Source organism: Physeter macrocephalus, chromosome 18 (assembly GCF_002837175.3).
Source record: "Physeter macrocephalus isolate SW-GA chromosome 18, ASM283717v5, whole genome shotgun sequence".
Lineage (NCBI taxonomy): Eukaryota > Metazoa > Chordata > Mammalia > Artiodactyla > Physeteridae > Physeter > Physeter macrocephalus.
In genome coordinates, this window is record NC_041231.1 from 49,451,547 (window position 1) to 49,466,474 (window position 14,928).

The following is a 14,928-nucleotide window of genomic DNA, read 5'->3' on the forward strand; positions in this document are numbered from 1 at the left end:
TGTGGGCTTCAGTAGTTGCAGCATGCGGGCTCAGTAGTTGTGGCTTGTGGGCTCTAGAGCACAGGCTCAGTAGTTGTGGCGCACGGGCTTAGTTGCTCTGTGGCATGTGGGATCTTCCCGGACCAGGGCTCGAACCCATATCCCCTGCATTGGCAGGCGAATTCTTAACCACTGTGCCAACAGGGAAGCCCAACATTTCTTGATTTAGTTCTCTTCACATCCTTTATTTCACTCCTCATTGCATTCTCTTAACGTAATTGTCATAACGTAATTGTTAAGGTTCACAATCAATCAGATAAAACATATGGTCCCTGCCATTAGTGAAGTGTGTTGTGATTTGTTTCCCACCTGGGCTTGTTGTTTATGCTTCAATTCCATAGCTATGGTTTTCCCCATAGGAATGTAGGAGTGTTTTGTACTTTGTAAGGGTGGCCTCTGCTGCTGTTCTACTTCCAGATGATTTGCTTTTCTTAGTGTCAGTTGTACAGACCACACCTTTTTTGCTTAAGGCCATTTGTTTAATATGTCAGTAATATTAAGTATCCACTGTAAAGGATGTTTATTACAAAGATACAATGACAGTATCATGATTTAAGAGAATTAGAGTACACAACTACAAGGGGTACCTATTTACTCAGTATGAATCCCTGCTTTTGTTACCTTTGGACAAAAACCATCCATGAGTTTAGCAGCATTACTTGTGTAGGTTTGCATTGTGTTGTTTTATTTGTTTTTGTTTTTGACAGTGCCACAGGGCTTGTGGGATTTTAGTTCCCAGACCAGGGATCGAACCCAGGCCCCCAGCACTGGCAGCTTAGAGTCCTAACCACTGGACCACCAGGGAATTACCACATTGTGTTTTCTTTTAAAGTTCTTTTGTTTACACTTATAGCTACTCTTCCACATCCATTCCCCGCCCCCCCAACCCCACCCCTGGAATCCCTGCAACTATCAAAATGTGGTTTTTAGCCTCCCCTGACAGCTCTTTCCCTGACAGCCTCAGCTTCCTCTACCTTCCTGGATAGCTTTCTGGATTCACTAAGTAGGGTCAGTGGAGGAAAGGGCTGTGTGCTGACTATATAAAGTCTTTTGTCTGATGGACCCTGAGATTTAATAGCAAACTGCAGATAAGGAGTTGAAATGGAAGTTGTTTTTAAGTCTACAAGTGCATGCACTTTTATGCTTATTGACGATTTCCAATCTAACTGATGGCAGCTATTTGTATTTCAAGTGTTGCCTTTAATGTGTAAACCTTGCTTGTTCGTTCTATAGAATGGCAGAAGGCTTACTTCCTAATGATGAACTAGTTAACTGACCTAGAAAGGGAGTTAGAACTATTAGTTTACAAATAAAATTGCTTGGCTTCCCTGATGCAACAATATTTAGAACTTGGAGTATTTGAGACATGTCATGAAGTTGATGGATCATTTAATATGGTAGTGTTTTGCTTCTCACCACCTATCCCCAACACTCTTATAAAATTGAATGATCGTCTTATAATCAATCTGTATTTAGAGGAAAAAAATAGTCGTAGAGAGACATCAAGGTGTTCCTAATATGGGATTTCCCTGGCAGTCCAGTGGTTAAGACTTCCCTGGTGGTCCAGTGGTTAAGACTTTGCCTTCCAGTGCAGGGAATGAAGGTTTGGTCCCTGGTCAGGAAGCTAAGATCCCATGTGCCTGTGGCCAAAAAACCAAAACACGAAAGCATAAGCAATATTGTAACAAATTCAATAAAGACTTTAAAAATGGTCGCATATCAGGGCTTCCCTGGTGGTGCAGTGGTTAAGAATCTGCCTGCCAATGCAGGGGACACAGGTTCGAGCCCTGGTTTGTGAAGATTCCCCATGCTGTGGAGCAACTAAGCCCTGTGAACCACAACTACTGAGCCGGCACTCTAGAGCCTGCAAGCCACAACTACTGAAGTCCGCGCGCCTAGAGCCCTTGCTTTGCAGCAAGAGAAGCCACTGCAATGAGAAGCCTGCACACCGCAAAGAAGAGTAGCCCCCGCTCACCGCAACTAGAGAAAAACCTGCACACAGCAACGAAGACCCAACACAGCCAAAAAAAAAAGAGGTCCCACATCAACTCTTTAAAAAAAAAGAGATGTTCCTAATAAACTATTTTCAAATTCCATTTTGACTTTTACTACTGTCTGACTGTGTGGATTCTTGGGATTTTTTTTTTTTTCTTTTTTTGGCTGCACCGTGTGGCAGGCAGGATCTTCGTTCCCAGACCAGGGATCAAACTCACACCCTCATGCAGTGGAAGCATAGAGTCTTAACCACTGGACCACCAGGGAAGTCCTGACTCTAGGGATCTTAATTGGAACTCCAGCTTTCTTTTCAGCCCATAACATTCTCTCCACTGTACCACTGTATGCCCTAGTTTCCTTTTCTGTCCTCTTTCCTAAGATGTCTTCTTTGGAGTACTGAAAATTAGTTTTGTCAGTCCACCTTCGCATCTGTTCGCTGAACCAGTCAGCTGAATATGTACCTGGGAAATTGTATGCTAATTATATTCTCCACCTGATTTCTGTTTCTGTGTTCCCTCTTATGCCTGCTGTCTCACCTCTGTGACTTGAGAATTGCCACCGATACAAGGCAATAACTAATGAATAGTATTGATAGTTCATGTAGCCCCCAAAAAGAATGGGTCAGATGCTATATGCGAGAATTAGAGTCAGTAGAATTATTGTCACAAATGCTTCTTTTTTTACTTTCAGTTCCCGAGAGTGTTACCTTTCCCTGAGACAGGAATAAAAGAGGTCAGATGACGACAACAGTGTCCTTAACAGCCAGGCCCCAGGTGAGCTGGGTTCCCTCTGCCTCTGCATGTATGCATGTGCATATGTACAGATATATTTATATATGCACATATTGAAGTATACAAGTGTATATAAATATAAGTTTATATATGTTACATACCATATATAAAATATATGTAACATACTTTTATATATATATGTAAATTTGCTTTCTCATTGAGGTATAACTTATAATACATATAACTCACTGTATAGCTCACTTTTTAGAAATATACACACCTGTAAGACCATCATTCATATTGAGACATACAACATTTTCAGTACCTCAACAGACTCCCTCATGCACCATCCCAAGCAGTCCACCCCAAAGTTGACCTTTATGGGACTTCCCTGGCGGTCCAGTGGTTAGGACTGCACGCCCTCACTGCCAAGGGCCTGGGTTCAATCCCTGGTCAGGGAACTAAGATCCCACAAGGCGTGTGGCCAAAACAAAACAAAACAAAAAAAGATGACCATTATTCTGACTGCTATGGCAATATATTAGTTTTATTTGTTCTTAAATTTCAAGTAAATGGAATCATTCAAAATTTACTTTTTTGTATCTGCCTTCTTTTTTTTTTTTTTTTTTTTTTTGTGGTATGCGGGCCTCCCTTTGCTGTGGCCTCTCCCGTTGCGGGGCACAGGGTCCGGACGCGCAGGCTCAGCGGCCATGGCTCACGGGCCCAGCCGCTCCGCGGCACGTGGGATCCTCCCAGACCGGGGTGCGAACTCGGTTCCCCTGCATCGGCAGGCGGATGCGCAACCACTGCGCCACCAGGGAAGCCCCTGTATCTGCCTTCTTTTGCTCGGTTTTATGTCTGTGAACTTCACCCGTGTTGTTGCACATAGCAGTAGTTTGTACTTTTTCATTGCTGAATAGTTTTCCATTATATGATTATACCACATTTTATTTATTCATTCTACCATGGATGGACATTTTGATTGTTTCCAGTTTTCGACTACTATGAATAAGAAGGCAGCGAACATTCTTGCTTATGCCTTTTGATGAACACATGCACTCATTTCTCTGGGGTGTATCTTTAGGGGTCAAATTGCTAGGTCATAGGCTATACATTTGGTTAGTTTTAGTAGATGCTGCCCAACAATCTTCTGAAATGGTTGTTCCAATTTGTACTTTTACCAGCAGTACAAGAGAGTTCCAGTTGCTCCACATCCTTGCAAATACTTCTCATTCATTCTTGATATCATATTGGGGTTTTTTAATTGCCTTTTCTCCATTAAGGAGTGATACAGAGCACCATTTCATATGTTTATTGCATACGTGGATGTCCACTTATGTGAAGTCACTGTTGAGATACGTTCCCATTGTTTCTTACATTGAGTGTCATTTTTTTCCTCCAAGTTGTAGTAATTATGGATATGAGTCCTACGTCAGATGTATGTATTATGAAATTCCTTTTCCCAGTCTGTGGCTTGCTTTTTCACTCTCTTATTAATTTATTTTTTTTGGCCGTGCGTTGAGGCTTGCAGGAACTTAGTTCCCCAATCAGGGATGGAACCCGGGCCCCCGGCAGTGGAAGCGCAGAGTCCTAACCACTGGAAAGCAAGGGAATTCCCACTTTTTCACTCTCTTAATGTTGTCCTTTGATAAACAGACTTTTCTCTAGCCCATCTCAAGTAAGCAGTACTTTCCTATGCTTCTCTAACCTCACTACCTCTACATGGGAGTGGGGAGTCATGGACGAATGTGAGAGCATTGTGCCTGGGGTTGTGAGAAAGGAGACAAGAATGAGGAAGAACCTGGATGAAAGCACAATTGAGAAATGACAGGGATGTGAGCAGCCCAAATAATCACCCAAATATATTATACAAAGTGGGAAGGGGCTCAGAGCTAAGGTAGCAGCCATATCCCATTATATGGTAGTTTTTCTTTTATATATATACATTCATGCTCAGGTCCAAGTCTAGCTTCTGTATTATAGTCTATTTGGAGGTCGCATATATTTGGAAGCTCATAGTGAAGATGTATTTTGTTCTAACTGGGAAAGTATGTGGAACTCTGGCTGGCTGTCTGCCTTTAATTTTTGTCCTCTTCCTCTACACCTTCCAACTTTTACACAGAAACCTCTCAGGCACATGAGGGACCCAGTACTAAATATACGTCCTTGTAGATGCTGTTCTCAGCTTCTCATTGACAGTTTTGACCATCACCAATGTCCTGGGGCCTGGGACAGGAGGAACTTGTCGTTTCAGGAATCAGTGGCTTTTGAGGGTGTGGCTGTGTACTTCACTGAAAAGGAATGGGCCAGCTTGATACCTGCTCAGAGGGCCTTGTACAGGAGCGTGATGCTGGAGAACTCTATGTAAGGCCTTCCTATGTAAGGCCTGTCTGCTGCTGTTCTCTCTGGGCCCTAAGAAGTTAAAGGTTCTCTTATAACTATTAACTGACCCCAAATGGCGATGTTAAGAGTTTCCAGGTACACAGAGCCCTGGAGTCTATTTGACTTCCAAATAGAAGGCTTTCCTTCTTTTTCCATCGTAAAAGCTGTCCTCCTCTGTACCTGCCTTAGAGGTGATTCTCTGGGTACACCAGGGCTCGAGCAATCTCTTGGTACCCTCACCCTAGTATTGAACCTCCAGATTATCTTGAGAGAACTCAGCCCCTTTGTCTCCATGTGGGAGTTGCTCCGAGGAGCCATACATCTGTTTTCCACAGTTAGAGAATTTTCCATTCTTTAACAAGGAAGGTAAAACATTTTGTTTTCCTTTAAATAGAAATTCACCTCCCAGAGTGTCTCAGGCTTCCTTGGAAGCACTGTCCAAGATCTCCTCCCAGAACCCTTCCTGTACGTCTTTAGGGTACCTCTTGCTCAGTTCCCCCAGTGTTACGCCCCTCGCTGAGACTGACCCGTGTGACTGCTCTTCATTGTGTTGTTTCTTCTTCCCTTCAAGCAGCATGGTCCACTTCCAAACTAGCTCTGATCTCTCATCTTGAGCAAGGGAAAGAGTCACGTTTCACCCAGCCCCAGGGACCCCTAAGCAGGAGGAACAGGAGAACAGGTTCTACAGGTGAGTTAAACAAGGAATGCCCTTTGTTTTTATTTGATTAAAATGAAAATGTGTGTTCTCTGTGCCCAGCATCATGGAGTGTTTGGGATCCTTAATCACACTGTTTCTGATTGGTCTGTTTTTCATCTATTTAAATGGAGTACGCAACACCATGCTTCAGTGTCTTACATACTAGGATGCTTTTATCCCTGGGGATATGTGGAAAGATTTTTCGAAGTACTTTACTGGTTATGTGTGATAATCATTTACCAGTTTCTCCCAGTTTTACAAAAATGATAAACTCAGTGCAGTATTATCTTGTCAACTAATCAACAAAACAAATAGAAAAAATTATTTTTGCTTTTCATGATTCTTAATAAGTTAAACATTTAAAAAAATTTGATTCTTATTTTATTTTGGAGTACAGTTAATTTACAGTGCTGTTTTACTTTCAGGGGTACAACTAAGTGATTTAGTTATACGTATCCATATACCGATTCTTTTTTAGATTCTTTTCCATATAGGTTATTACAGAATATTGAGTAGAGTTCCCTGTGATATACAGTGGGTCCTTGTTGATGATCTATTTTATATGTATATTAATGTATATATGTTAATCCAAGCCTCCTAATATATCCCACCTGCCCACCTTTCTGCTTTGGTAACCATAAGTTTCTTTTTTAAATCTGTGAGTCTGTTTTGGGCTTGTCAAGTAGTTCATTTGTACCAATTATTAGATTCCCCCCTTACCCTTCACCTACCCAGGCAGATGTCAACTCCTGCAAAACCGTTCTGCTGAGGGTGCGTCATCGTTCGTGGGGCGACTCTAAGGAAGGAGGCTGGAGGTGGGGACCTTATTACTAGGAGACTTGGAGACTAGGTGACTTGTCAAAGCTCTTCGAGGCCAGCGGGTCCACCATCCTTTGGGTGCACTGGGCTTGGTTAAGCTGTAGGAGGGCCCGCCTGGATGGTGGTGCCATGCAGAGGGGACCAGGCACTACAGGGCCAGCGGGAGCTCATTTGCTGGCACATCCTCTCCAGTTCCCTCAGCCCCAGGACCCTCCATCCTTGGGATCCAAGCCTGCGCAGGCTCCAGGGATGTGACATTAGCTCAGGTCACCAGGCCTGAGGGGAATATAGTAGGCATTTCTTTCCTTCTTCTTCTTTTTTTTTTTTTTGTTTGTTTCTAATTTAACTTTTAGGTTATATTGGAGTAGAGCTGATTTACAGTGTTGTGTTTATTTTAGGTGTAGAGCAACTTGATTCAGTTATACATATCAATATATCAATTCTTTTTTGAATTCTTTCCCCATTTAGGTTATTAAAGAGTGCTGAGTAGACTTTCCTGTGCTATAGAGTGGGTCCTTGTTGATGATATATTTTCTATATATATGAGTGTGTGTATGTTAATGCCAACCTCCTAATTTATCCCTCCTGCTCACCTTTCCCCTTTGGTAACCATAAATTTCTTTTTGAAGTCTGCGAGTCTGTTTCAGGCTTGTGAAGTAGTTCATGTGTATCAATTTTTAGATTCCACATGTAAGTGATATCCTATGATATTTGTCATTCTCTGTCTGAGTTCACTTAGAATGATCACTTCTAGGTCCATCCATGTTGTTGTAGATGGCATTATTTCATTTTTTTTTTAATGTCTGATGGATACGCCATTGTGTATATCAACCACATCTGCTTTATCCATTCATATGTTGATGGACATTTTGGTTGCTTTCATGTCTTGGCCATTTTCAATAGGGCAATGAACGTTGGCGTGCATGTGTCTTTTTGAAATAGGATTTTCTGCGGATATACTCCCAGGAGTGGGATTGCCGGATCATTTGGTAGCTCTAGTTTTAGTTTTTTAAGGAACCTGCATACTGTTCTTCACAGTGGCTCTTAACCAATTTCCATTCTCACCAACAGCAAGGAGGGTTCCCTTTTCTCCACACCCTCTCCAACATTTATTGTTTGTAGACATTTTGATGATGGCCATTCTGACTGGTGCGATGTGATAGCTCGCTGTCATTTTCATTTTCATTTGCATTTCTCTGATAATTAGCCATTAGTTGAACATCTTTTCATGTGCTTTTATTTTTTGTTCCTTAAACAGTGTGAGTAAAAGTTATCTCTTGAAATGGGCTTCTGGAAAGTCTTCCCGTTTTTGAATTCTTCTTCGATGACCTACCCCAGGGCATTACTTGAGGGCAGGTATCACTTAACGCCCCTCAGGCCTTGTGAACATTAAGTGCCCAGCAGCACCGGGTTTATAGCTGTTGTTACAGGAAGCGGCCACAAGGCGGCAGGATTTCTTCATGCTCCAGTGCGGTGACTCGGGCAACCAGAGCCTTAGGGCAAGTTGTGTTCCTGGCTTGTAAATGAGAGGGGAGTGTGCCAGCGCAAAGACTCAAGGGCTTGTGCCTCATTCCTTCTTCCCCCTTACCCTGGCAGATGCCAACCCCTGCATAACCACTCTGCTGAGGGTGCTGTCGTCCGTACATGGGGCTACTCTAAGGAAGGAGGCTGGAGGTGGGGACCTTACCACTAGGGGACCTGGTGACCAGGTCCCTTGTCAACGCTCTTTGAGCCCAGAGGGTCCACCATCTTTTGGGTGCAGTAGGCTTGGCTTAGGTGTAGGAGGGCCTGCCTGGATCTGGTGATAGTAGTCCCATCTAGAGGGGACAGAGCACTCTGAGTCCGGGCGGGGCTCATATGTCGGCACGTCCTCCCCCCTGGCTCCCTCAGCACCAGCGTACTCCAGCCATGGGACCCAAGGCTGCTCAGGCTCCAGGGATGTGACACCAGCCCAGGTCACTAGGCCTGAGGGTAATAGAGTAGGCATTTCTTTCCTTATTTTTTTTGTTTTGTTTTTCATCTTGCTTTAAATTGGAGTAGCGTTGATTTACAATGTTGTTTTTGTTTTAGGCGTACAGCAACTTGGTTCAGTTATAGATATCCCTATGTCTATTGTTTTTCGAATTCTTTCCCCATTTAGGTTATTACAGAGTGCTGAGTAGAGTTCCCTGTTCTGTATAGTAGGTCCCTGTTGATGATCTATTTTATATATGTGTGTGTGTGTGTGTGTGTACGTTAATGCCAACCTCCTAATTTATCCCCCCTGCTCACCTTTCCCCTTTGGTAACCATAAACGTCTTTTTGAAGCCCGCGAGTCTGTTTCTGTTTTGTCAAGCTGTCATTTGTATCAATTTTTACATTCCACCTCTAAGGGTTATCCTATGATATTTGTCTTTGTCTGACTGTGTTCACTTAGTTTGATCACCTCTACGTCCATCCATTTTGTTGCAGGTGGCATTATTTCATTTTTTCTAATGGCTGCATCATATTTCATGTATATGTACACCACATCTTCTTTATTGAGCACCTAACGTGAGCCAAGTATTATTGTGTGGAGTTTATATTCTTTATCTCAATGGTGTAATAGCTCTGTGCAGTAAGGGGTTATTATTGTCACAATTTTTTTTCCCATAAATAAATTTGTTTACTTATTTATTTATTTATTTTGCCTGTGTTGGGTCTTCGTTCCTGCACGTGGGCTTTCTCTAGTTGCGGCGAGCGGGGGCTACTCCTCGTTGAGGTGCGCAGGCTTCTCATTGTGGTGGCTTCTCTTGCTGCGGAACACGGGCTCTAGGCACGCGGGCTTCAGTAGTTGTGGCTCGAGGGCTCAGTAGTTGTGGCTCACGGGCTCTAGAGCGCAGGCTCAGTAGTCGTGGCACGCAGGCTTAGTTGCTCTGGAGCATGTGGGATCTTGCCGTGTCCCCTGCATTGGCAGGCGGATTCTTAACCACTGCGCCACCAGGGAAGTCCTATTGTCAGAATTTTACGAATGAATACATGGGGGTTTACTGAGAGGTTTGAATTCAAATTCAGTGAGTATGTCTCCACGTGTGACCATGGTTGCACCACTTTCGTTTTTCATCTACCCCTATTGCTGCTTTGTGCCCCTCTCTAGGTTCTTGAGGTAGGTATCCCAGGCTTCTCTCTCTTCACTACTCCTGGCCCTGCTGCTGAAAGACCTCCCGTGACTTGGCTCCCGTACACGGAGCCTGTGGAAGGGCCAGTCGCAGCCTCTGTCTTCCCTTCCATACTCAGAACTGAAGATCTTACTCGGAGGCCTTACTGGTGAGGAGTCAGATACTTACAGAAAATAATAAGAACAAAAGACAGAAAAGTTGGGGAAAGCAACTGTAGAGTTTATCACAGCCTGGCGATGGGGAAGAAGGCTAGAGAACCATGTTGGCTGGCAATCGATGTTACATAAATGAATATGTATGTGAAGATCTGATCGTTTATGTAGCAGAGCCAACTCTTGAGATAGGCATGTATGACAAGAAGCTGATAGCTGCTTGTACTTGCTAAAAATTGAATTAATTTTAAGCAATACAGTGTTTAGTGAGGAGAAGTGGCTATGCCTCAGTATATTTCCAATGCCAAAAATATGCTGGCACCTAATTAGGCACCTGAGTCTTGTGCTACCCTGTGATAGAATCTGCATTGCATGCCATCCATGCCAGGAGAACCAACCACCAGTCCAGCAACTGGAATGGAGGAGAAGCCCTCAAATGGACAGTATAAGGTGGAGGGTTATTGAGATAATACCTGAAACAATGGCCTGAGAGCACCATGTTGCTGGATTTGACTTTAATAAAGTTTTTGCTCCAGACATATTGATACCTCAGAAAAGCCTGTGTGATTATAACAAAATTAGAAGTTTATTTTTTCTTTATTGAGTGTTGTAGTACAATGGGAACTGACACAGCAAAATTTGTTAACATTGCTAGAAAGTGGGTTATGTCCTTCTAAATTTCACTGCATCTACCAACTTGTAGGCAATAGGGATATGGTATGACCAATTTAAATTTTATATTTTAAAATACCACTCAGAAATGTTTAACTTAATATGATGATTTGAGCACAGACATCCAACTCTCTAATTCCCTATCCTTGTGACTGATCTTGTCCTGAAAAGAATACAAAAGAGAAGAGAACAAATAGCAGTATACTACCTTTTGCCTCAATTCTTAAGGACTTTTCTTCATTCTTAAGGACTTGTGTAGATGGATCTGAATTGATCCTGAGGGATGACTCAAAGCCTTTTCTGAGAAAGTTTCTGTTTCTTAGGCAGCAAGTAGAGGAGATTTGAGCAAGGTTTTATTAATGTCCTTGAGTTTGGAGGAGCTAGGAGGGCATACTGAGTGACTGTTGAGGGACCAGATGAGAATGTCAGTATTCGTTGCAATAGCTCAGTAGTAATAGAAGCTCTATTAAACAAAGCCAAAGATGGACGGGTCTTCTCTCTGACTATCCTATCCTGAAGAATAGGACGAAGAAGGAAAGTACACACAACATGGCCAGATCACAGGGCTTCTCGGTCAAAGAGAAAACTGATAAAGCCAGTACCTAGTGGGTTGGCATCATCAAATGTGAGAGACACTCTGTAGGTTCCCCTCCATTCCTGAATTCTGGTCGATCTTTGAATGGAAATGTTGACTTGTATCAAACAGTCCTGGAGCTTTCTGTCTGCGGGGAGGACTGCTCACATGGGCAATGAGCTCATATTGCCATTCACCAAAGAGTCACTTATTCTCTCTGTGGGAGGGTTATTCTTCACACTCTGTTGAAGTCAGGCTTGGCCATGAGACTTGTTTTGGCCAATGCAAAGTGACCCTGACCCAGCCTCATGCACAGCGTCCCGTTCCCTTTGAGTAGAATGCCTCCCCTTCCCGAGTTGCCTACTTAGAGAGCTCCTAATCATCCCAAACAGTCAGCTGGCTCAGAAGCCTTAGCCCACCTATTCAGGCAGGTGTCAAGAGCAGCCCGCTCATTCCTTTATGATAGCTCTAGTCATATTATTCACTTCCACACCTTCTCTCTCCCACCTGGAGATCCTTGTGGGCAGAGGATAATGTTCTAGTCATCTTTGTCACCCTGGCCCCTTATATACATGGCACATAGGAGATACTTAAAAAATCTTGGATCAAGAAGTGAGTGAGTGAAATGATTTCTGCAATCAGTAGTTACAGCATATATTGGACAGTTCAAGCACTTTAACATTCATTTATTCGACAGACATTTATTAAGCTCATTCTTTGTGCCAAGCATTGTGATAGGTGCCAAGATTACATTTGTGAATAAGTTAGTCATGGCATCTGTCCTCATAGTGCTTAGGAAACCTACAAGAAGATAGACAGCCATATACAGTGGAAGGCAGGAGTCTGGCAAGAAATACAGTTTCATGAATCCCACCCACATTGAAAAATCAGAGGGCAGAATATAGGAGTGGGGTGGGGGATTTCCCTGGTGGTGCAGTGGTTAAGAATCCGCCTGCCATTGCAGGGGATTGAGCTGATGCTGCCCTTCACTTATTCTCTAGACTGCTGCTTGGTTCCAGGAACAAGGTAAGAGAATCATCATAGCTTTTCTGAGGGCTCTATGAGCAAGGCCTTGATGAGGCTGGAAGAGAAGACAGCTGTCATTTGATGAGCACCCATTAGGTATTACGTTCCTTACGTTCATTGTCTATTTAAAACTTTCTAATAAACTTCACGAGGTAGGCATTATATCCCCATTTTATAGGTGAGGAAACTGAGGCTGGATGGGTACATTATTTGTCCAAGGTTATACAGCCCAAAGTGGTGAAATTCAGTTTTAAAACCAGGTCTGACTATCTCCACAGCTCCAAATTCTCTTTCTTCATGTGATTTGCAAGATGGAGCCCCTGCCCTTGTAGCATTTGTAACTTGCTTAGGGAGACAAGATTCCTGAAAGTATGTTTGATAAAAAAAGGTGACAGCAACTTAAACTTGATGAAAGAGAGCTACTTTTATTGACGTGGGAATGGTCACGATATATTGCTAAGTAAGAAAAAGCAAGCTTGAGAATAGCAAGGTAGGCTCCAGTGGAGGCAAACAGTGAGGTGTATCATGCCCCCTACCCAGATCAAGATAGCCCAGATGGCTTCCTCATGTCTCCTACCAGTCAACCTCCTCCCAAGGGTCAACCACTGTAATGATTTCTCTTACTATAGGTTAGTGTAGATGACAAACAAAATAATTTAGTATCTGCTCTTTTATGTTTAGATGCTTTTACCACATTTTGTCTGTGAGGTTTATCCATGTTGTTACGTGTAGCAGAGGCTTTTTTAAATTGCTGAGTTAGGACTTCCCTGGTGGCGCAGTGGTTGAGAGTCCGCCTGCTGATGCAGGGGACACGGGTTCGTGCCCCAGTCCGGGAAGATCCCACATGCCGCGGAGCGGCTGGGCCCCGTGAGCCATGGCCGCTGAGCCTGTGCGTCTGGAGCCTGTGCTCCGCAATGGGAGAGGCCACAACAGTGAGAGGCCCGTGTACCACAAAAAAAAAAAAAAAAAAAAAAAAAAAATGAAGAGTAGCCCCCACTCGCCGCAACTAGAGAAAGCCCGCGCGGAGCAGCAAAGACCCAACGCAGCCAAAAATAAATAAATAAATTTATTTAAAAAAAAAAAAAAGGAGTGAGGTGGGGCTTGCTCAGCTTAAGGTCTGTACAATGCCTATGGCAAGAGGTTGTTGAATTAATGCCTGTTATGAAGCTAGGGGGCCGTAGAGGCACAGTGGGCTCAGAGCCACAGATCTTCTCGGTGAGGAACAGATTATGGGAACAACTGTACTCATTTTCCTGAATGTGTCTTAGTTCTCTCTCTCCACCCTTGTGAAGCCAGGACATAATGCAGCAGTTAGGAAAAACCCCAGGCTGAATCAAAGCACAGAACAGCTTCCATATGGAATGTTGGCCACGCATGGGTGCTATTTACTTCTTCAAATCCTCATTATTTAAAACATTTCTCTTATACTCCTGATTCTGGGACTAGCCTAGGTGGTCTCTGTCAAACCCCACCTGCCAGCCTTGAAGTTGAGTGTACTTCCTCATTTTCATGCCTTCTGAGGGAATTGCTGTCTGTGACTGGGGAGAGCAATTCAGGATACCCAATACTATGCGTTCTCGGAATTCATCCTCAGGTCTTAAATGGTGTGATCAGCTAGGCAGTGTCTCCTGACCTCGAGAAGAAGCGATTGGCATTAGGTAGCACGTTGAGCTGATGCTGCCCTTCACTTATTCTCTAGACTGCTGCTTGGTTCCAGGAACAAGGTAAGAGAATCATCATAGCTTTTCTGAGGGCTCTATGAGCAAGGCCTTGATGAGGCTGGAAGAGAAGACAGCTGTCATTTGATGAGCACCCATTAGGTATTACGTTCCTTACGTTCATTGTCTATTTAAAACTTTCTAATAAACTTCACGAGGTAGGCATTATATCCCCATTTTATAGGTGAGGAAACTGAGGCTGGATGGGTACATTATTTGTCCAAGGTTATACAGCCCAAAGTGGTGAAATTCAGTTTTAAAACCAGGTCTGACTATCTCCACAGCTCCAAATTCTCTTTCTTCATGTGATTTGCAAGATGGAGCCCCTGCCCTTGTAGCATTTGTAACTTGCTTAGGGAGACAAGATTCCTGAAAGTATGTTTGATAAAAAAAGGTGACAGCAACTTAAACTTGATGAAAGAGAGCTACTTTTATTGACGTGGGAATGGTCACGATATATTGCTAAGTAAGAAAAAGCAAGCTTGAGAATAGCAAGGTAGGCTCCAGTGGAGGCAAACAGTGAGGTGTATCATGCCCCCTACCCAGATCAAGATAGCCCAGATGGCTTCCTCATGTCTCCTACCAGTCAACCTCCTCCCAAGGGTCAACCACTGTAATGATTTCTCTTACTATAGGTTAGTGTAGATGACAAACAAAATAATTTAGTATCTGCTCTTTTATGTTTAGATGCTTTTACCACATTTTGTCTGTGAGGTTTATCCATGTTGTTACGTGTAGCAGAGGCTTTTTTAAATTGCTGAGTTAGGACTTCCCTGGTGGCGCAGTGGTTGAGAGTCCGCCTGCTGATGCAGGGGACACGGGTTCGTGCCCCAGTCCGGGAAGATCCCACATGCCGCGGAGCGGCTGGGCCCCGTGAGCCATGGCCGCTGAGCCTGTGCGTCTGGAGCCTGTGCTCCGCAATGGGAGAGGCCACAACAGTGAGAGGCCCGTGTACCACAAAAAAAAAAAAAAAAAAAAAAAAAAAA

At 43.5% G+C, this 14,928-nt stretch overlaps 1 protein-coding gene across 1 annotated transcript in view; it reads left to right on the top strand.

Annotated features, from left to right (window-relative positions):
* Positions 1 to 14,928, top strand: part of ZNF662 (zinc finger protein 662) — a 91,876-nt gene that overhangs the window by 32,804 nt on the left and 44,144 nt on the right. The window contains 2 exon segments of the mRNA XM_055080003.1: positions 2,725 to 2,807; positions 5,722 to 5,835. The gene's annotated coding sequence lies outside the window, so the exon portion shown is untranslated.